The sequence below is a fragment of the Castor canadensis genome, chromosome 2 (assembly GCF_047511655.1).
Source record: "Castor canadensis chromosome 2, mCasCan1.hap1v2, whole genome shotgun sequence".
Classification (NCBI taxonomy): Eukaryota; Metazoa; Chordata; class Mammalia; order Rodentia; family Castoridae; genus Castor; species Castor canadensis.
Window position 1 is genome coordinate 160,019,567 of NC_133387.1, and position 22,953 is coordinate 160,042,519.

Here is a 22,953-nt window from a genome sequence, read left to right on the forward strand (position 1 = left end):
ATCTCAGTTCCAAGCCACACCAAACAAAAAGTTAGTGAGACCCCATCTCAACCAAAAATTCAGGAGTAGTGGTATACCCCTGTGATCCTCTGCACTTGGGAGGTGGAGGTAAGAGGATCAGGCTCCAAGGCCAACCTTAGCAAGAACCTATCTGAAAAACAAATTCTAAAGAAGGAAAAGGGGCTGAGGGTGTGGCCCAGGTGACAGAGCACTTGCCTAGCAAGCACAAGCCCTTGCCTTCAAACCCCAGTACTGGGCTGGGATGTAGCTCGGTGGTACAGTGCTTGCCTAGCATGCGCGAGGCCCTGGGTTCGATCCCAGCACCAAAAAAGAAAAAGACAAAATGAAAAAAAAAAAAACCAAAAAAACCCAGTACTGCCAAGAGACAGATAAATAAATAAAGCTGGCAGAATGGCTCAAGTGGTAAAACATCTGCCTAGTAAGCACAAGGCTTTGAGTTCATCCTCCAGTACTGCCAAAATAAATAAATAAATAAGGAAAGAAAAAGAAAAATCTAGCAAACACCTAAGAAATCTGTATTTGCTTATTAGGGCTGTCATAACAAAATATTGCTGGGTGGTTTAATAACAGAAGCTAATTTTCCCACAGTTTAGAAGGCTGAAAGTCCACCATCAAGGTGCCAGCATGGCTGGCTTCCTCTGAAGCCTGTCGCACTGGCTTGCAGAGGGCTGCCCTCTTGCCGCCTCTTCACGGGCTTTTTAACTCATGGTCTCATCCCTGGCACTCATCTCAGTGTGCCCAAACCCCGCCTCTTACAAGGACACCAGTCAGACTGGATTAGGGCCCATGGTAATGGGTTCAATTTGCTTTAGTGACCTTTCTGAGGTACTGGGGGTCAGAGTTTCAACATATGAATTGGGGTTGAGGTGCAATTTGCCCATAACAAAATCAGATACCATCTGGGCACTGGTGGCTCACACCTTTAATTCTAGTTACTTGGGAGGCAGAGATCAGGATTGTGGTTTAAAGCCAGCCAGTTCGTGAGATGCTATCTTGAAAATACCTGACACAAAAAAGGGCTGGTGGAGTGGCTCAAGTGGTAGAGCACCTGGCTAGCAAGTGTGAGGCCCTGAGTTCAAACCCCAGCATTACCAAAAACAAAAAAAAAATCAGATACTAATCAGTGCTTATCCTGGGGCAGGAGTCAGATCCAAAACTTCCAGGAGGGAGGCAATCCTCGTGGGCTGAAGCGTTTTAGGAAGATTTCTAGAGAGGACTAGAAATTCTGGTCAGAAGAGAATTAGAAGGACATTCCAGGGAAAGTGAACAGTCTTGGGAAAACACTTGAGACAGGTTTTGGGGAAGACAGTTAATGAGATTTTCTAGAGGGGTGACGGGTGGGGTTAGGTTGTGAAAGGCCTTAGTTGTCAGGACATGGTCTTGGGCTTGATTCCATAGCAGTAGGGAGCCATTGATGGCATCTGAGCACAGGACAGGAGCCAGGGAAATTACAAGCAGGCAAGCGTTGTCAAACTTGAGCGTGCATCAGAAGCACCAGGCGGCCCAGTGGGCCTGGGATGTGGCCTGTGAGTTTGCATTTCTGCAGTCTGTCAGGCCCGCTGCTGGTCTGCGTTATGTGCAACCCCCTCCCCCATGGCTTCCCTGGGGGTCCTTCCCTAGGCCTGGAGCCAAGCATCTTGGGTCTGGGTTGCCATGGTATGCGACCCCCAGACAGGAAGGCGCCTAGGGCACCTCCTCAGGTAGACACCTGGCACAGGCCCTTTGACGCAACGCCATTTTTGGTGGGAAAACAGGCACCAACTAGCTGGAGCTCGTGGGATCAAGAAAGCCGGGCTTTAGGGTAGCTGCTGGGACTGTGTCTTTGCTGTACTGAGGCCCCCCATCCCCCATCCCCCATCCCTTCTCCCCCTCCCGGCCCCGCCCACCCCGCTCCGCCCAAAGCGAGCCCCGCCTCCCTGCCCTGCTTCCTGCTGCCTGGGGACCTTGGAAGGATGCTCAAGTTCTGCACATTCCTGCAAACCCAGGAGTAAAACGCCCACCACTGGGCTTGCGTGAAGTCCACGCGAATACTGTTGTTAAGAAGTGCACGCTAAGCGTCATTATTAGCTATCATTACTATCTTTGTTCTTTTGGAGTTTGTATTCACTTAACTTCACCTCCTTTATTAAATTTTTCATAGGGCATGGTGGCACACACCTGTAACCCCAACACTGGAGAGGCTAAGGCAGGAGGATGGAGAGTTTGAGGCCAGTCTGGGCTACCTGCCAGACCTTGTCTCAAACAACTGAAAAAAAAAAAAGTTTTTTTAGTCATGATCTATTTCAGACATAAAAGGAGCAAAAACTGTGTCCCCATCACCAGATTTAAGAAATAAAGTGTTATAAATGCACCCTAATACCCTATGCCCTGGAGCTTGTAGGATACCCACACAGAATGTGAGAGAGCCAGATAAAACATGGCCCTGGCAGCCCTGCTTGAAAATCTCCACCTACACTATGAAACCTAAGTGTTGGCCTGCTTGATGCTTCCTCTTTGGTTTTGGCCACCAAGACCAAAGTTGCTTTTTACATATGGCAGACCCTCTGCCTGGGGTGTTTTGTTTTTGTTTTTGTTTTTGGCAGTACTGGGGTTGGAACTTAGGGCCTCACTTTGGCAGGCAGGTGCTCTAACACTTGAGCCACTCCACCAGTCCGTTTTTATGTTGAGTATTTTGAGATAGGGTCTCTCGAACTGTTTGCCTGGGCTGTCCTAGAACTGTAGTCCTCCTGATCTCTGCCTCCTGAGTAGCTAGGATTACAGAAGTGAGCCACTGGCGCTCAGCATCTGCCTGGGGTCTTGTATACCATTCTTCTCTTTTTTACTCACTCCGGGAGGAGCACCTGGGGACCTCCTAAGCACTACCCCTCCTGGATTTGTGTCCTGCCCTAGAGTGCAAGAACCTGGCAGCAGGCCCATGCATGGCTATCTCACTCCGTCAGTGTGAGGGTGTGCCAGGGTAGTCATCCAATGACTCCAGCCCTGTCCTCTCCTCCTCTGGTACCAGGTTTTTACTCAAGACCTTGCACTTTCTAGGCTGGCACTCCATCACTTGAGGCATGCATGCACCTGGCTGTTTTTGCTTTTGTAATTTTTTGAGTATAGTCTCACATTTGTGATTTATGAGGGCCAGCCTGGATGCAGAGCCTTCTATTTACACATCCTTCATAGCTAGAATGATAGGTCCATGCCCAGCTTTTTATTGGTTGAGATGGGGTCTCACTGACTTTTTACCTGGTCTAGCCTCAAACCTTAATCCTCCTTGTATCTACCTCTTGAGTAGCTGGGATTACAGGTATGAATCATAGCACCTGGCCTTAACCTTGTCCTTTTCCAAGGGGGGAAGTTAGTGTCTGTTGTAAAGATGCTGAGGAAGAATATAGAGGTCACTCATGGAGGCCTCATTTTAAAGCTAGCAAACACGATTTCCTCTTATCATGCCCAGTTTCTTCCTCCCACCCCCTTCCCCTTCTGCCTCCGGCTCTGTCTCCCTTCTCTGAGGATGGTGAACTCCTCATGACCAGTAGAACTCCCCAGGGACTTAGGTGGGGGACATGCAGTGACCGTGTCTCAGATCTAAAAGGTTGCCATTTTGGAAACCAAGGGGATGCCAAGCTGGGCCCAGAGAGCCAGCACAGGCTCCCTGCCTTTGTCCTGCTGGATGCACTGGCCAGGCAGGTGTTCTTTGAAGGCTTTTGTGTGAGTAAAGTATCAAGAGACAGCATACCATTCAGACTTAGGGGGCAGGTCTGACTCTGTCACCTTGAGTCTTGTGCTATGTTCCCATCCAGCCGGTATTGAACATATGAACAGAGACAAGGGATAGTTCTCAGAAGAGCCAGTTCTGGTGCTGTTGTACCAACCAACGCCAGCCTGCTCACCTTCATCTCTCTTGAGCCTGAGTCAATAATCTCCTAGTTTGCCAGGTGCCAGTGGCTCATGCCTGGAATCCTACCTACTCAGGAGGCAGAGAACAGGAGGATTGCAGTTCGAAGCCAGCCTGGGCAAATAGTTTGCGAGACCCTATCTTGACAAAAACCTTCATGAAAAGGGCTGGTGGAGTGGCTCAAGATGTAAGCCCTGAGTTCAAATCCCATACTATGAAAAAAAAAGTCTCCCAGTTCTCAGGCTCAAAGAGCAGACCTGAGGGGCTTTGGGAACTGTGGGGGCCAGGTGACGTCACTGATACTTACTCTTCATCCAGTTTATCTCTGTGACAACTGAGGCCCAACTTAGTGGCCGCAGGGGTGGAGCTCTGTGGGAGAGGCGCAAGGGCGTTGAGTGTACGGCTCTGAGGGTGTGTATGCAGACACGGCAATGAGGGGACTCGGGGGACTCGGGGTTGACCATTACAGTTCCTCCGGGTGCTTCTGGTACAACAGGTCAGACGATAATGTGACCAACTTCCTCCTGGCTCAGGTAAGAGTCAACCAAAGCGATGAGAAATGTGGGTACATGGAGGGGAGCACACGAATTCACGCACTGTCTGTTTCCTCTGCCTGGAATTCTTCTCCCCAAGACCCTCAAGACCCACCCCTTACCTCCTCCGACTCTTTAAGCAAATCTCACTTTCTCAGCAAGGCCAACTTGACCACCTAATTTAAATAGCAATTTCCAGCTGGGCATGGTTGTTCATGCCTGTAGTCCTAGCCACTGGGGAAGATGGAGGCAGGAGAATCGAATTTGAGTCTAGCCTGGGTTACACAGGCAACATAGAAAGACCCTGTCTCTAAATATACTGCACGAGGGAAGGGACTGTGTGTACTTTGTTCACAGCTGTGTCCCCCAGTGCCGAGAACAGGACTTGGCACGCAGAAGCAGTCAGTCAGTACGTGTGGCTATGGTGGTGATAGGGCCTGTAGCAGCCAGGCCATGGCCATGCCTAGAGGGGTGCCTAAAGGCTGCAGCAGTGGGCTAAAGGGCCATCCATGACATATGGGGGTACACGGGGAAGAGAGTGTGGGTGGTGGAGGCAGAACACTCTAGCAGGCATGGGGGCATGAGAAGACCTGAGACATTCTGGGCTGCCTTGCATGCCCTATGAGGGCCCATCCCCTCCATTTGCTATCCTGAGACCCAGAGCCCATGGGTATGGAGGCAGGAGAGCCAGGGGGACCTCTGAAAGGCTAGTGTCCCAGGGCACATTGGAGGTTGGGAAGGTGATGGTGGTCCCACCCATGAGGATTGAAGACCACCTGGAGGCCTGGTGGGAGGTAGGAAGTACCAGAGTGGGAGAGGCAGTTCAAAGGGAAATGGTGCCAGGAGCCCCTGTCAAGGAGGCTGATGAGAGCAGATATGTTTCTCTGAGCATCGGAGGGCAGGAGCAGAGGGGCTCACTAGATTAGAGGCTGGAGAAGAAAGAGGCCTGGCTGGGAGACCTTGAAGGCCAAGTCAAAGAGTCAGGACAGAACCCTAGGGTCCCAGGGTAGGAGGTGGCAAAGGAAGCTATGGTCAGAACTTTACTTGTGCTCTCTGCCCAAAGGGCAGGAGAAGAATATTCCCCAAGCCTTCTCGTAGACAAAGGGACAGAGGGACCAGTTCACTTCACTAGCTCCTTCCCTCACTTTATCAAGCAGGAAAAGTGTGCCTGGTCTCTGTTCTGGGTTCTGGGGGTGCCTCAAGGAGTCAGTCCTCAATTGCAAGCCCAGGTAAGGGGCAAAGTGCCTAGAGAGGTGTGCCAACTCCATGGAGGCTGTGGTCCTGCCCAACTGAAACCAGAGAAGGCTCCCTGGAAGAGGATGCACCCATGCTGGCCCTCAGAGACAGCAGGGGTTTGGAAGTGAGCTGATGAGGAGGAGGCCCTGGGTTCAGGAGCTTCACACCAGTGGGTTTAACTGGGACTGTTTCACTTCATTTGCCTGGCAGCTCTCAAAGGCATCTAAGGCAGAGGAGGTGACTTACTAAATAGATGAAAAAAAAAAAACGGGAACTTGGGACCAAGCCCAGAGATGGTACGTGTCCAGCCCCAGGTCTCCAGCTTGAAAGCAGCAGGGGTGGGGCTGGAATCCAGAGCTGTGGTCCTGGCCAGTGCTCATCCTGTGTGCTAACAGAGGTCATGGGTTATTTCTGCAGCCTTCCAGGGTGCTGTGAGAAGCGGTCCACTAATTCCACATCTTAATCTACCCCAAGACCACAGAGAGGATCCAGGACCTAGGCCAGTGACCCGCTCCACGCTCCTCCTACCTGACAAGGTCGGGCAGTGCTCAGAATGGGAAAAAAAATGTGCAAGATTTTGAGTCCCACTTTTTGGGGCTGATCCCAGCACTTCCCTGGCCCCGCTGTGCAGCACTGGGCAAAACACTTTGCTCCTCTGGGCCCTTCAGCTTCCTCCTCTGTCAAGTGTGGCCCAGCATTCCTTAGCAAAAGGAGGCTGAGGAAGTAAGGTCCTGATAGGCATGACCTGGGGCTGCCACCTCTCCTGGGATAATGACAGGTCAGGGTTCACTGTCCCCACTGCAGGTTGCTTTCACAGAGCCTTCACCTGGCCCAGCTGGAAGTGCTTTCCTGCATTCATTCATTCATTTCATGGGAAACCCTGCAGAGAGAGCATCTCCCGGATGTGAGGGTGATGTACCCATCTTGTGCAGCAGGTGAACACATGCGGGTCTCTGAGAGCCACTGGGGCTTTGCAGACTGTGTCCCAGCAACTTCCTTTGTCTAAGTGACTCCCATGGTCACAGTGCAGTCAGCCAGTCCCCCACAATCAGCCCAACCCCTTGCAGGAGGTGTTCGGCCCTTAGCCTGGGCCACCCCAAGATTCTTCCTGCCTGGGAGCTGGGCCGCAGCCCCAAGAGAGCTGCCTGGTGGGCCCCTGGGCTTATCGCCAGCGACTCCCCGGCAGGCAGACTGTCTCCGCTGCCGTGAGCAGGGCTGATAAGGAGGACAGACCCTGTGTTTACTGTGGCCGAGTCTGGGGAGGAGGCGGCCCTGTCTCCTCTGGGAACAGACTGTCTGAAGAGATATCACTGCATTCCTGCAACCTCCCGGGATGGATGGGCGGGGGACAGAGGAGGAGGAAATAGGACAGCCTGCGGCCCTCTGTTCCGTGGACTTGAAGTGAGATCCTGGGTCCCTAGCCTGATCACGAGTATGTCTTTAAGGGCATTCACATCCAGCATGGGCACAGCACAAAACTCATGTGCTGGTTTTTTTTTTTTTTTTTGTGGTGCTGTGGTTTGAACTCAGGGTCTTCACCTTGAGCCACTCCACCAGCCCTGTTTTGTATTGGGTTTTTGTTGAGCTAGAATCTCACGAACTATTTGCCCAGGCTGGGCTTTAAATCACTTTGCATTTCTGCAGTCTGGGGTAATGACTGTCATTGGAGGGAGGCACCCTGTAAAACTGGGACCAGTAGGAACCTTAGTGGCCCTCAGCTGGCCAAGTGGGCTCATATCTGTGGCCAGCCTTGCAAAGGTCTTGCTGGGTCACAAGGACTGTTGAGCACCTTAGGTCTGTTACTCACTCACTATGTTATCTGGTATGGATGTGACATCAAATCAGGCAGGGTAGGTAACTGGCCTTGAACTACACGGAGCAGCAGGGAGGCTGGATCCCAGCATAGGACTCCAGGGTCCCCAGTCTAACCACTGTGCACCCCTGCCAACTTGGAGGGTGCTGTCACAGAGGCCTGGAGGCAGCCTGGGGGAGAGCAGACTTGGGAGTTGGGCCCATGTCCCACTCCCTGCACTGGCACACATGAACCCCGCAGCACTGTCTGAGCCCAGCAAGCCTCAGTTTCCTCATCCAGCAGTGGAAACAGCGCCGGCCTTCACAGTAGGCATGAGTGGGGTGACGTGTGAAGGATCTGGCCTGGAAGACTCTCACTCATGAATGACCGGCACTAGCTGGGAGCCATGGCTCATGCCTGTAAGCCTAGCTACTCAAGAGGCAGAGATCAGGAGGATTGTGTTTCAAAGTCAGCCCAGGGAAACAATTTGCAAGACCCTATCTCGAGAAAACCCGTCACAAAAAAGGGTTGGTGGAGTGGCTCAAGGTGTAGGCCCTGAGTTCAAAACCTAGAACCACAAGAAAAAAAAAAAAGATGAAAAAGAATGACCAGTACTGTCTTGACAGAGGACTTGGAGAGAAGAGGCCTGTTCAAGTGGAAATTTCAGAGGACACCTATTAAAAGAGGTGCCTTATGACTCAGTTCTGGGAGCACAGAGTTGGGGTGACTTCAAAGGAGACAGCATGAGCAAGTGGTTGAGACTCTGGCTTCTGAGTTGGGCAGACTTGAGTTCAAATTCAATACGCAGCACTTCTCACTGTGTGACCTGACTTCTTCCCCAGTGGGGTGAAAAAAGAATGGATGAGGTCATTCGGAGGTCAAGGAGTCAGGGGAGAAGCTGAGGGGACCCTGGCAAGCACAGAGTAAGTGCTCACCTCGTTCACAGGGGCCTGGGGTGGATAGGAGTGGGGGGTGGGGGAGGCAGAATAATGGCTCCCCAAACACATCTGTGTCTGACTCCCTGGTGCCTGTGAATATGTGAGGCTGTAGACTTTGACATGGGGAGATTACCCAGGGTCATGGAGTGGCCCTGTGTCACCACAGAGTCTTTAGAAGTGGAAGAGAGAAACAGAAAAGCCAGGGTCAGAGTAATGTGAGTGACACAAAGCCCACCAACCATTGGTGATGTCAAATCAGAGGATGGCACCACAAGCCAAGCAATGCAGGCCACCCCCTAGAAGCTGAGCTAGGCAAGAGAATGAACTCTACCCTGCAGTCCAGTAACACTATTTTGTACTTCAGGCATCCAGGACACAAAGATCATGAATTTGTGTTGTTTTAAGCCACCAAGTTTGTAGAATTTGTTATGGCAGTGAAAGGAAAGGAATACAGGACAGGGTGTGTACTGGGCCTTGGACACTGGAGGAAGGTGACAGGCAGAGGTGGGCAGGATGCACAGGAGGAGTGAAGCATCACCAGACGCTGAGGCTTACAGAGTACAGGTACGGGGAGCAGGGAAGCCCATGAGCCTCTGCAGAATGAACCCAGCCCTCCAGTCTGCCTTTGGCAGTGCCTGGACAGCTCCCCACCACAAAGTGGACTCTTTCTCCTTTGTGGTGTGGCTCTATGACTTGCTTTGGCCTGGGTCACTTCTCCACAAACCTGGCCTAGCACAGGACCAAGCCCAGTGGGACAGCCAGCATCTGGCATTAATGCCCTGTGTAATTCCCTCCCTCTGAGTGTGGGCTGGGCACAACTTGCTTCTAACCACCAGAACACTGCATAGGTGATAGTTGGATGTCTGGCACTGGGTGCCAAAAAGTCTGTGTGACTTCCCTCTTATCCTTTTGTTCTTCCCTTATGGCTCACCCTGGAGAGGCCAGGGAGAAGTCTACATGGCGAGGAATGGACTCTTCCAGCAGAGGTCAGTGAGGACTGAGACCACCAGGAGCCACATGGGGGAACTTGGAAGGGGATCCCCCTGCTTTGAGTCTTGAGAGGGTGCCTGAAGTCCTTTTCATGAAATAAGAAAGATTCTTTTTTTAAAAAGTTAATTAATTAATTAATTTTGCTGTACTGGGATTCGAACTCAGGGCCTACACCTTGAGCCATTCCACCAGCCCTGTTTCTGTGATGGTTTTTTTCCGAGATAAGTTCTCACAAACTATTTGCCTGGGGCTGGCTTTGAACTGTGATCCTCCTGACCTCTGCCTCCTGAGTAGCTAGGATTACAGGAGTGAGCCACCGGCACCCGGCATAAGAAAGGTTCTTATTTGAACCAGTTACCTACAGCCCAAAGCCTCCTAATGGGACAGTTGCAGGCTGTCTTAGCTCCCATGGCTGCAGGCTGCATCCTCCTGTTTCTTCTGCTGGCCACAAGTCTGCACTGATCACGTGGGTTTTGGACTATAAGGAAAGAAAGAGATGGAAGTAGGACTTGGGGCGACCATCCCTTTACTAAGGAGAAGCTGAGGAAATGCCCCACCTAGATGGGGAGAGCCAGTGCATGACTCTGGGTTGCTGGGGTGTGTGCACCTCACTAGTGCAGAGGGACTGCCCAGCCCAGCGTTGTGCCTTCCTGCTGTGCCTTTCTGTAGAGACACCTGTGTCCAGGGATGAGCGTGAGCCTGGCCACCTTCTGGGGGCCTTTACAGACAGCCCAGACAGAGCAGATATGACCAGCTGCTGTCACAGGGGCCATAGCTGGCCCAACTCTCCAACATTGCTCTGGTGTCAGCAGCTGGGATGATGGGTCCCCACGTCCATGTTGCCCTCAGGGGAGCCCAAGAAGGCAACCTTAGTGCCTTGTCCACCCCTCAAGACTCTGTACCTGCATATTCCCTCCCCCCACCAGTGTCTTTGAAGTCCCATCATGGAAAGTCCTCCAAGATGAGGACAATAGCTCTGAGTGTCATTGTCACCCCTCTAAGATAGGGGCAGGGAAACCACAGGTCTTGGAGGTTTGTTTTCTACATCTCAGCAGGCTCAATGCTAGTGACCTGAACTAGGTGTCCGTGCTTCAAGTGAGACCGTGACTAACGTCCCTAAGGGTCCCCTCTCAATGGCCTTCTCTGCACTCAAGCTCAGCAAGGCTGAGTGTGACAAAATCATGCCTTCATGACACAGAAAGTGTCATGAAGTTAGTGCTAAAACCCAGTGGTCTGTGCTGTGTCTATATGCTTGGTTTATATTGGCCTGAGCTAGCCGAGCAGGGCTCCTTTCCCCTGTGAGCAAGTGCTACCTGCCCACTGTCATCCAGGCTGGGTAATCTGGTCCAGAGCTGGGCTCTGAGCTGCTCTACTGCCCTAGGGACCCCTAGCATTGAGGACAGCGCTGCCCCCAGTGAGGAGACTTCATGGAGGTGGTCTTGGACACAGGCCTTGCAAGGTATGAGACTGGCGTCAGGTCCAGGTGTGCTACTTCCTAGCTGTGTGTCTTTGGGCAAACTGGTTAACCTGTCTGTCATTGGTTCTCTCACTAGACATGATAAAGGTCGAATTAAAACTGAAACAAAAAACCCTGAGTCTCTCTCTCTCTCTTCCTACTCCCCCTTCCTACTGCTGGGTTGGGTGTGAGGGTGGTTAGAAGGGTCCCCAGGGATATCAGCAGGAGGAAGCAAGCCCATCACAGAAGGTGCTGAGCTCCCCCAAAGCAGACGCTGCTTTGCCATATAGAAGATCCCCGTATGTTTACTGTTTTAATGAATGAATGAGAGAACAAATGAGGAACAGAATGAGTGGAGGGCTAGGAAGACAAGGACACTTCACCCACAGAGGAAGCTGAAGAAGGCTTGTACAACTCCAGTGATCCCCATCCAGGAAGCAGGTGGCTGATGAACTGGACAGGCTGGTAATGCTGTATAACAAGCACTCCCCAAATCCTGGGGCTTTTCCAGTCACCACAAGGATTTTTTATTATTTATTTATTTATTTATTTATTCATTTTGGTGGTACTAGGGTTTGAACCCAGGGCCTTGCACTTGCTGGGCAAGCACTCTTCCATGCTGTCATGAGTCATGCTCTTAGCCCTATTTGCTTTTTTACTTTTTGAGACACAGTCTCACTATGCTGCTCAGGCCAGCCTTGAACTCGAGATCGAGATCCCCCTGCCTGAGCTGCTGACGATCCCTCTGCAGGAGTCTCCAGGTTGCCATGCTTCCATGATAACAGTGGCAGGGGAAGGAGAAGGTGGCAAACCTCACACTGGCTAGATTTTTCTGGCCAGAAGTGTCTCACATCACTTCTGCTCAGATTTCATCGGCCAAAGAAAGTTACCAGGTCACACTTGAGTCAGCTGGGTGGAGAAGTACAACCCTGTCCTGTTGCCAGAGATGAGAGGGTGGCCAATTTTAGCAGTCCTGGTAAGTACTGCTGGTGGCACAGGCCAGCGGGTGCTGGGCCGAGTGCAGCTTGTGGCCATGGCTTGGCAGCTTCTCAGACGTAAATGTTTTTATGAGGTTTCTAACATGTATGGCATTAAGACAAGTCATACAATAGGCTAGGTGTGAGGCTCAGTGGTGGGATGCCTGAGGCCCTGAGTTCCATCCCCAGCACTGGAAAGAAAGAAAGATAGGAAGGAAGGAAGGAAGGAAGGAGGGAGGAGTAGGTCATACACAAATCAAACATGGTGGCTCACACCCAGCATTCGGGAGCAAAGATAGGAGGACAGAGTTTGAACCCAGCCACAGCTATATAAATCTGCATGCTTGGGTCATTTGAAATTTGGACTATCAGGTGACACTATCTTAGTTCATTCAGGCTGCTGTAACAAAATATTATGGACTGGCAGGGTTATAAACAACAGAAATTTATTTCTCACAGATCTGGAGGCCAGAAGTCCAAGGGCAAGGCACCAATAGACTTGAGCCTGGTGAGGGGCTGCTTCCTGATTTATAGGTGGCTGTATGCATTTTCACTGTGTTCTCACAAGACAGAGGGAGCGAGTGCTCTGAGGCCTTCTTTATAAGGGCACTAATCCTATCTGTGAGGGCACCACCCTCATGACATAATAACCCCCAAAGCCCACTTCTAATATCCTCACATGGTGATCAGGTTTCAACATACAAACTCTGTGGGGACACAAACATTCAGTCTGTTGCTGTGATCCCCATTTTAAGGATTCTTTCTCACAGAAAAGAAGTCAGGAGATAAAGAGGCAATCCAGGTCTGGCACGGTGGATCCAAGAAGCCACTGGACTTGACTCCTCTCTGTTTCTGCTTGCCATCTACAATGTATGGCCCATAATGGCTTCCACAGCTCCAACCATCACACTCATAGTCTGGACCAGAGAAGGAAAGGTTGAAGCCAAAAGAAAGCTGCTTCCCAACTGAGTCAGCTCCCATTATGCAGCCTTCCCAGAAGTCTCACCTAGTGTTTCTACCTACATCTTATTGGCCAGAAATGGCAAGGGAAGGTAGGGATAGTCACGTGACTATGCTCAAGCCAGCAGTCTTTTCCCCTTGGATAAAATTTGCCCAGCTGAAAAAAAGAAATCTTACTTCCCTATTAGAGAAAGAGGAGAGTTAAGGGCTACAGGCACCTAGCAGTTATGGCCACTGACCAAGAGCTCATGGATCAAGGCCACCCTCGTGTCTCGAGACTCCACCTCAACCAATAGTGGGGCACAGTAGTGCATGCCTATTGCTCCAGCTACACGGAGACCCATAAATAGGAGGACTGCAGTCCAGGTTAGCCAGGGTAGAAAGTAAAACCCAATCTCAAAAACGACCAATGGAGAAAAGGCTGGGGCATGCCTCAATTGTTACAGCACCTGCCTAACAAGCATGAGGTCCTGAGTTCAAACCCCAGTACCACCAAAAACCCCCCGAAAACAACAACTTAAAAGATACACCAAGAAAGTCATGTGTTTTAAGAAAAAGAAAGGAAGCAAATTTCTTTGGGGGAAGAGAAATACATTTCTAGGTGTGCTTTATGCAATTCAGGTGTGTTGCAAATGCAAGGTACCTTCAGCAGGAAAGGGCCGACTGGATACCTAACCATTCCGGCCTGCCTGTGCTTTGCTTCTGGGTGTGTGGCTCTCCGGGAGGTGGGGCCCAGCCTCCAGTCTCTCCCTGTTCCTGGGGGAGGCAGCCCAGTTTGTCCAGCCTGTTTCCCCTCATTTGGTAGGATCTTGCCTTTCTTTGTATTCAGGGCTTACTTGAACAAGTTTAAAACTGCCTCGAAAAGTTCACGATCATTACAACAGGCAAAAATGTCAGTTAATTACTGAAAATCCTCTAATAGCTGACATTATTATAAATTATATGCCCATCATGATGGGGACAATTAGGGTGTTTTCCCTGCCCTGCATCAGAACTCCCAAACAATGCTGTCTTGGGGAGGGAATGATCTGGATGCAGTGGGAGCAAGCAGGGAGTTTGCATGGGCTACCTGTGCTGTCCCAGGGCCTGAGGACCCTGGTGGGATGAGGTGGTGGCCTGACCGGGCCTCAGAACTAGCCTCTTTCTATCTTCACTCACCTCCTCCACTGCTATGGGTATGAGAATCTCTTCCAGGGGCCTCCCATATCCCTGCCCTGATCCCTGCTCTTCCTCCTATCTAGGCCCAGCTCAAAGAGCCCCTCTTCCAGGCAGCCTCCCCTGATTTCCCCTCTGTACAGCTCCAGACACATGGCAGATGAAGTGTCTTTTGCTTGTCTTGTGATTCAGGTGCCGAATCTTAAGTGTAAGCCCTGATTTTTCACATATATACTGTGTAGTCCTCCCAGACCAAGGTGGAGTACCTGGGTTCTCCCTTAACTCAAAACCTTGCTGTGTCTGAGAGTCCCCTTGCCTTGGGCTGAACCCAGAGATTCTGGTTGAGTGGATTTGAGATGGACCTGGAGTCTAGGTGGGCCACAATCAGGCTTCGGACCAGGGGCTAAGGGCACACAGGAAGCTTGCTGGCGCTGGTCCTGTGTCTTCTCCGTTGTTCCTGTTAGGCAGAACACTTCTGCCCCTTTATCTTGGGGCCCAGAGTCTGGTGCCTGGAACGTGGATCCAGGCTGGGGGCAGCCTGAAGCGTGCCATTTGGGAGATATTAGCCCCCCTCTCAATGTGCCTCTGGCAGCCACTAAGAATTCTTGGTCTCAGAATTTGCTTGGATGAACAGCCACATGCCGGACCACAGGATCTTTCCTCAACGATCCCCTCTGTCCACAGGTGCAGTGATGAGATGCCAAGCCCTGGCCTCTGTGTGTATTGGATCACCTGGGGGACCTAAAAAACCAAAAAGGCAGCTGCACCAAGGCCTGCCAGACATCCTGGGCAAGCACTGAGCTGTGGTCTGTTCTAAAACACCCCAGGGGATCCGGGTACAAGGCCGAGAGCCCCTGATTAGCGCTGGGTGTGTCCTGAGAAGGCCAGGCACCAAGGCCTCCCACCACTGCCTTCTGCCTCTCCCTGGAGAACCGTGGACCAGGCCCACAAGGGCATCCCCTTCCATCTTGGGGACAAAGCAATCAGTACTAATTGGTGCTCATTAAACATCATACATTCCATCTGCTCCTCAGGGTGATGCTACATATTACTCAACTAAGCTCAGGGAGTCTTGGGGACAGCCTGACAATGGCCCAGTGGGTAAGAGCTGGAGCTGGGGCAAATCTAGGTTCTAGGGTTCAAAGTCAAGGCATGTTTCCTGAGCTGGGCTGCTTGTAAGAAGCAGTGTGGGTTGTGAATACCAGCCCTGCCTGCAGCCCAGGCCCAAGGCCTGGGACCTACCACATATTAGGGGGTATGAGATGTTTAAATTTTGTTCAAAGTCAAAATAATGAATATGTATGACAAATCCAGCTTGGGTGACATTTGTCTTTATGCCAAAGCATGTATAAAATATGTTTTGAAATCTTTTTCTTTTTTTTTTTTTTTTTAAGAAAGAAGACACTGGTGAGAACAGATGTGTCAAGGATCCATGGAAGTCGTAATGCATAGCCCTGGGTCCCTTCCCCGGGGTGGCCTGAGCAGGGGAAATGAAGGCAAGGAATGTTGATGACACCGTCCTGCACTCAGGGCCCTGGGAAGTCAACAGGGGCAGAAAATCACCCGGTCTGGCTCGGAAGGGGAGATGTACACACAGGAAGCAAAGCAAGACAAGATGGGACACGCTCTCCTGCTGTCGCCAGCTCCGACCTCTAGCTCGCTTGTTTTTGTCATTTCATTTGTCACTTAGTCATGTCCTGCTTTGCAGGTTACAGAACTGTTTCGTATATTGTATTCTTCAACCACAGTTCCTTTTTTGATTTCTTCAACAAATATTTACTGTTTTAAGAACATTATCTCTAAATATTGGATTCTACAGCCCCTAATTTAACTGTTTTTGGGAAGTGATTCACCCTGCGGGAGAAATCTGCAGGTACTGCGGAATATGCACTCAGAAGGGCGAAGCAGGCAAAAGGGGGGGGAAATGACTTATGTGTTGAACCTTTGATAGTGTCTAAATTTTGTATCAAGTGCAAGTATTAATTAAGACAAAGCTGGGTGTAATGATACACACAACTGTAATTCCAGCACTCAGGAGGCTGAGGCAGGAGAATGGTGAGTTTGAGGCCAGTCTGGACTACATATCAAGGCCCTATCTTAAAAAACAAAAAAAGAAAAACAAAACAATACAAAGCCAAGCAAGCAAACAAAAAGCAAAAGGCTTTGTGTTGAAAGGCCAATTCTCCCGCTCCTGGCCTCCCTGTGTGCTTATCATCTTTTGCAAGTTCATTGTATATCTTTCTTTCTTTTTTTTTTAATGTATATCTTTCTAAAGACACCATGTACCTACCAGCACATACACTTCTGAAAACATTTACACAAACTGTAGCATAGTGTGCACATTGTTGTCAGTTGGACACCTTAATACTTTGATCATTTTATACATAGGGCTGCCTCTTTCTCTTTCAACAGCTAGTTGATATATCATAACTTCTTTAACTAGACTCTGCATTGGTAAGGTTATGGTCATTTCTAATCTCCTTCTTTTTATTATAAAGTAGGTTTCACACTGTTCAGTTATGCCATGTGTAACCACGTGCGTGTGCACCTCCTGCACAAGCATGTCTGTGTGGTGCACAGAGACTGGCAGTGCAGGGAGTGGACATTGCAGCAGAAAGGAAGTCAGTACAATTTGGTCACATTCGTCAAAAAGTGAAATCTGAGCCAGGCGCGGTGTCTCATGCCTGTAATCCTGGTTACTCAGGAGGCAGCGATCAGGAGGATTGTAGTGTGAAGCCAACCCAGGCGGAAGTTAGCCAACAAACAAGCTGGGAGTAGCAGTGTGCACCTGTAATCCCATCTACTTGGGAGGCCATAGGTAAGAGGATTGTGGTCCAAGCCTGGCCCAAGCAAAAAACATAAAGCCCTAATTGAAAAATAATTAAAGCAAAAAGGGCTGGTGGAATGGCTCAAGTGGTAGAGTGCCTGCCTGGTAAGGGCAGGGCCCTGAGTTCAAACTCCAGAACCACCAAAAAAAAAAAAAGGTCAAATCTGCCTCCTCTCTCCCAAGACTTCTGAAGTGCCTGCCCCTAGGTGTTGGCTCGGGATGCAGAGATGAGCAGGTCTCAAGTTTTGTTCTTGGGTCTCATGAATGGGGACAAACCATTTCCAGCCCAGAGAAGGAGAGCAGGTAAAATGCCAGGACAGTTCGAGGAAGGTTGCCTCGAGCTAGTCACTGAGGACATTTGGCAGAGAAGGGGGAAGGGTGTTCCAGGCAGTTGGACCAGCATGTGCAAAGTCTGGTGTGTTCTACAGAGCAGGTGCTCTCTTGCTCAGGGTCCTTGAGTGGGAAGGGCCTCCCTAATGGGGCTGCAAGGCTGCTCCTCCCCCTGCTGGGAGTCACTGCAGAGACCTCATGGTCAGAGAAGATGGCCAGAAAGCGCTCTGCCACGGTGTGCAGGAGCAGCTTTCAGATAGCCTTCTTGGCCTGGAAGGCAGGTGTGCTAAGTGCCTTCTGCCCTCAGTGACAGTGGAACTGCCCGCCAAGCACCAAGATGTGTGTGTTTTTCAAATGAGGACTCCCAGTGCCCCTGAAGGTTGGGGAGTGAGCCTTGTCCAGGTCAGGTCCGAGGCCAGTCTGGGGTCATGATCTGTTGTGGGGGCACAGTCTCGCTCTCTCTTTTTTTTTTTTTTTTGCGGTACTGGGGTTTTAACTCAGGGCCTACACCTTGAGCCACTCCACCAACCCTTTTTTTGTGAAGGGTGTTTTTTAAGATAGGGTCTCGCAAACTATTTGCTTGGGCTGGATTTGAACCATGATCTTCCTGACCTCTGCTTCTTGAGTAGAAAGGATTATAGGCATGGGCCACACTGGTGCCCAGCTTGAGCAGTCTCTTATCTCTGTTCTGTTACCTTTAACATTAAAAATGGACAACAATGGACAACAATGGGCTTGGCTCAATTTGTAGAGTGCCTGCTTAGCAAGTATGAAGCCCTGAGTTCAAACCCCAGTCCCCACCAGAAATGGACAACAGTGTCTGGCCATGTTGGTACATGCCTGGTAATCTCAGCTACTTGGGAGATGGACTCTAGAGGACCATGAGTTCAAGGCCAGCCTGGGTTACATAGGGAGATTCTGTCTCAAAACAGAATACAGACAAAAGAACTGGAGGTGTGGCTCTAGTGGTAGAGAGATTGCCTAGCAAGAGTGAGGACCGGGGTTCAATCCCCAGTATTGTAAAAATGAACAAACAAAAACAGGAATATATTACAAACCTTTCATATAAAAATAATCTAACATTGATGAGTCAAATTAGCTCTCCAGGAAACCCCTTGCCTTAAGAGACTCCACCTTAGGGCAGTTAGAGAAGGCTGGGCCCAGGAACCCAATTTGGCTGCAGCAAGCCCACAGGCCTCTGAGCAGCCACAGAAGCCTCTGCGCTTGCTCACTCGGCCTCCGTACTCACGTGGCATCTGAGCTGTGCATGGACGACCTGCGTCCTCCCAGACATCTGGGAGCAGGCGCTGGAGCTCGTGAAGTGGACTTCAAAACTCCCACTTTGGTCAAGTCAACCCATCTTACAGATGAGGAAGCTAAGTGTCCCAGTGATGAAGGAGTCTGTGGGTTATCGTTAATTTAGTGGTACTTGGTGAGACTCCTTGCTCACTTCACTAAAAGTAGCTACAATTTATTGAGCACTTAGTAGTCATGGGTCCCTGCACATTTTCATCTTAGAAATAGCCTCTTAATACCACGACAGGTAGCACTCAGGCTGTTTTTCTGTAGTCTGTCACCTGCGACCGGCTCTAGTGCCCCTTTAGGGGGTTGTTGTAAGAGGTGAAGGAGGCTGCCCAAAGTCACACAGCTAAGAGGTGGCCAAACTGGATTGGAGCCCAGCTCTGCCTGGTCCGGTGGCCTAGCTTCTTAACCATTGCTTGGTACTGCCTGTGACTGCCTTCTGCATAGGCCACCTGGGGTGGTTACAATAACACTAGAACCCACTTCAGAGAGGCTATGGAAATGCGCTCCATAATTAAGAGAAAGATCCATGAACAATCATTTTCTCAGAGAAACAGTGGTAAAAAGCAAGTGAGTGAGCAAGCAGAAAACTTAAAAGAGGTCAAACTAGGAATTAGTGTTTGCAACATTACGCATACACTGTGGTCTACAGGATAATTTGAGGTGATGTATGGATACACAGCTTTATGTATTTAATACAGGAATATATTTACATAGCTACTTAAAGTAATATATATATATATATATACACACACACACACACACATGAAACATTTATGACTTTGTGGATATTATCATGTATGACAAGGGCTAAAGAAAAGTCATGAATTGATTAAAAAGATTCAATAAATAAGTGTTAACAACACGGGCATCCTTGTCAGATGTTCTTGTATGTTTGTTTCTGAAGATATGCCAGCTGCTGACATATAACATGTCCCGGATCTGGCTCCACTGCCACCATGGTCCAAGCCTCTACCAGCCTAGACCACTCCAAGGCCTCCTACCAGTCTGCCGGTTGTTCTCCATATGGCCACTAGGGGGAGCTGTGAGAACAGAAGGCAGGGCTAGGGTGTCAGTGTCACTCAGTGGTAGAGGGGCTTGTCTGGAATGCCTGAGGCCCTGGGCTGGCGCTCCAGCACACACCAAAACAAGATAACAAAAACCCAGGAGGAAGATCCTGTCCCTCCCCTGCTCAGGACCTCCAGGGGCTCCCAATGGCCACCTGTCTGCCTCCAGTTCTAGGAACGTTCCAGGCACGCTCCTGCTGCAGGGCTGTGTGCACGCTGTTCCCTTCCCTACAGCTTACCACAGGCAGACAGTGTTGTACTAGTCCGCCCAATGTCACTTTTCCCAGAAGCCTTCCCCGAGCACATCCTCTGAACCACAACCTGCCCTCTTCCAGCAGTTCTCACTGCTCTGCGTTGCACTTGACCTCGGCACCTTGGCCTTCTGATACATTGCCCTTCCTGATCATCCTGTTCTCTGTCTCTCCCCACCAGACTCCTTGAGCTCAGGAATTCCTGTGCTATGCTTAACTGCAGCTTCCCCAGCACCTAGAAGAGGGCTAGGAACCCAGCAGGTGCTCAAGAAGTATGAACACAAAGCTGCAATCACATATGTGGTTGGAGAGAGTCCGTAGCATCTATCAGAGTTGCAGAAGGGTTGTCTGCTATTCCCAAGGGTGCTCCAACTCCTCCATTTGGGGCCATGTGGACCAAGTAGATTTGCCTTCCAAAGAGGTTCCACTTAGCCAGATGACCCTGGTTATAGACTAGTGGCTGGTCTATAAAATTTGAGCCTATAGCTGCTCTCCATAGTTAATAGTAGGATCCTGGTTTAGCCATTAGTTTCCTATGAAGTGGGTTCTGATGAGTCTGTCTCCTTGTCAATCCATTGATCATAGCAAGAGGCGGCAGTCAGCAGCCCCTAGATCCTGCCTCCTTTCCATCACCCAGAAGCAAGCTGTACCTTGCAGGATGTCTGCTTTTCATGCCTTGTGCCTTCCCAGCTACAGTGGAAACTTCCCAAGCACAAAGGACAGTTTCCTTTTCTAGACCCAGGTGTTAAGAAGATGCACACTTACCTCTAACAGCCCTGGGTTCAAGTCTCAACTCTGCCATCTACTGGCTATGTGGCCAGAAACAAATTGCTGAACCTCTGTTTCTTGTTCATCTAAGGAGAGCCAGGCCTGCATTGTATGGTTGGGAGGATGGGAAGAGACAGTGTTTATTGATGCTTGGCACAGGGATGATGGGGAGCTTGCTGAAGTGGGAGTTTTTAATTCAACCACCTCCAAAATGCTCACTGAGTGCCCCTTATATGGCAAGAGTTGTGCTGGGGACTGAAAGAGATGGGGGGTGCTGTCTTGTGTGATTTGGTGTCTCTGGTGGCACAGACAGAGAGCATCAAATGGCCTATTTCTGACTCAGTGCCTGTGTGCTGCTGTGGGTGGCATGGCCTGACAGGGTCACCATCTCTGCCCTTGTGGGCTTCCATTTAGAGGAGAGAGAAAAGATAAGGAACTGGATAGCTGGGAATTAGGATTGGTATTATGAAGGAGAAGAGGAGGCTTTGGGGGAAATGGGGCAGAAGTGACTGGGAGGGGCCAGAACTCGGCTGCAAAGCCTCAAGAATGAGCAGCTGGGACCCCTTCCTCTTTCTCTCTTTCTCTATGCCCCAGAGAACAAGAGCTTGTTCTCTGGGGTGTGGAGATCTAGGAGGGCAGGGGTCCTTAAGCTGTAGCTGGGTGACCCTGCCCTGCTGGCCCCGCTGCACACACCCCCTAGTGGTCACACTGCATGCCAGGCACTAGGCTGGATGGGTCCTGGGAAGTCAAGGACAGTAGGGCTGTCACTGCCTTTCCCTTCCTGACATTGGGCACTCATGCAGGCCTCCTGGAATGAGGGCTGACTCTGGGGCCTCCTGTTATTTAATTTGGGCAACCACCTCTAGCATGGTTCTCATTCCCATTTTACAGATGAGAACCTGAGGCTTAGGGGTAGGGGAGGTAAGCAGGGTCTGCTGAATTCAGGTCTAGGGACTCTGGTTTCAGTGCCTTTCCTCAGCAATCCCTCCAACATCTCACAGCCAGCAAGAGCCAAGGCTAAGTTTCGCCTAAGTTAGTGGAAAAAAAAAAAAAAAAAGAAAAGAAAGAAAAAAGAAAAGGCAGTCCAGGCTAGTGCTTCAGCCTCTTCTGGGACTGAGGCCAGGGGAGCACAGGCCCACACACCTCAGGGATGCCACTGTGCCTCAGGGAGTATGGGGGTGGAAGAGGGGACAGAGGAGCCAGGGTTCACATATTTGTCCAGAGGTATGCACTGAACATCTGTGGAAGCCATCCCTGCCCGGAGGGGAGTCCTTGCAGGTAGCCTCTCCTTCCGGAGTCCCCCTCTCCTTTGCATCCCATTGTGTACCCTTCACAGCCAAACTGGTTGAGTTGAAATCCTGCCTGTCACTAAGTACAACCTGTGCAAGTTCTTGTATGCAGCTAAAGTCACTCCGTTAAAACTTGTGCTCTGGTAATACAGAAGCACAGACCACTTGCAGCTGTTGGGGCAGGCACACACGACAGAGTATGCCCTTCTGATTTCAGTATCTTAGCAGCACTCCCAACACCACCGTCGTTTCAATGGCAAAGTAAATGGTCAACTTCCTGTGCCTCAGTTTCTTCATCAGTACCAGGACAAAACAATACCTATTAGGGTGACTGTGAGAATTGAGTAAGTCCAGCTAATACTTGGAGCACTGCCCAACCCATAGTAAAGATCCAATAACCATCCACTATTATCAGTTGTAACCCAAATTTACAGCCAAAGCAGCAAATACCTTTATAAAAGAAAATACATTTAGTTTCTCCTTGTATTTTAAGATGCATCAATTTCCCCAGGGGCGAGAAGTGCCTGGAAGGGACAACAAGACAGGCTTTTGGGGTGCTTGCTGTTCACTTGGATTTGCGCACCAAGCAAGATTCTGTTTCCTAGAATCTTCATGATTCTGGGAAGCATGCAGGGCGGGTGTCATCACCCGCATCTTTAAGGGAGGAACGATGCCAGGACAGCGATTCTACTTTGGCCATGGTAGGGGATGGGTGTGGAGACATTTCTCAGTCCAAATCTTCCCGGGAGGCAACCGCCTCTTCTAGCGAGCGCGGCGCAAACACTACCTGGCTCCAGGTAATGTTCAGCAAAGGGTTCTGAGACGTTCCTGCAAAAGTCCTCCCCTCGTGCACACACTGCCGCGCACTAACGCCGCCAGCCCCAAGCGTGAGCACGGGGAGAGAGACCGCGCGTCGGCGCCCCTGCCGCCCGCGGGGAATGGCGCCCAGCCCGGGGCCAATGAGAGTAGCGGAATTTCTTTCATTCAGCACTGGGCCGGGCTCCTGCCCGGAAAGGGGCGGGGCGCCGCGCCGGGGGTGGGGCCGCTGCGCGCCAGGGGAGGGCGGTGCCGGCCCCGCGGCCCGGCCAATCGGCGCCACGCCCGGGAGGGGGAGGGGAAACCAGGCCTTTTTCCCCTCCGCGCGGGACCAATCCCGACTTTACAAGCTTGAACTTTTG

The 22,953-nt window shown here is 50.6% G+C and overlaps 1 long non-coding RNA gene across 1 annotated transcript; it reads left to right on the plus strand.

Moving 5' to 3' along the window:
• Positions 1 to 4,267: 4,267 nt before the first annotated feature.
• LOC141420851 (uncharacterized) lies at positions 4,268 to 15,767 on the plus strand. Its single transcript, XR_012445522.1, has 2 exons — positions 4,268 to 4,437; positions 15,336 to 15,767. It is a non-coding gene; the product is annotated as an uncharacterized lncRNA (long non-coding RNA).
• Positions 15,768 to 22,953: the final 7,186 nt, after the last annotated feature.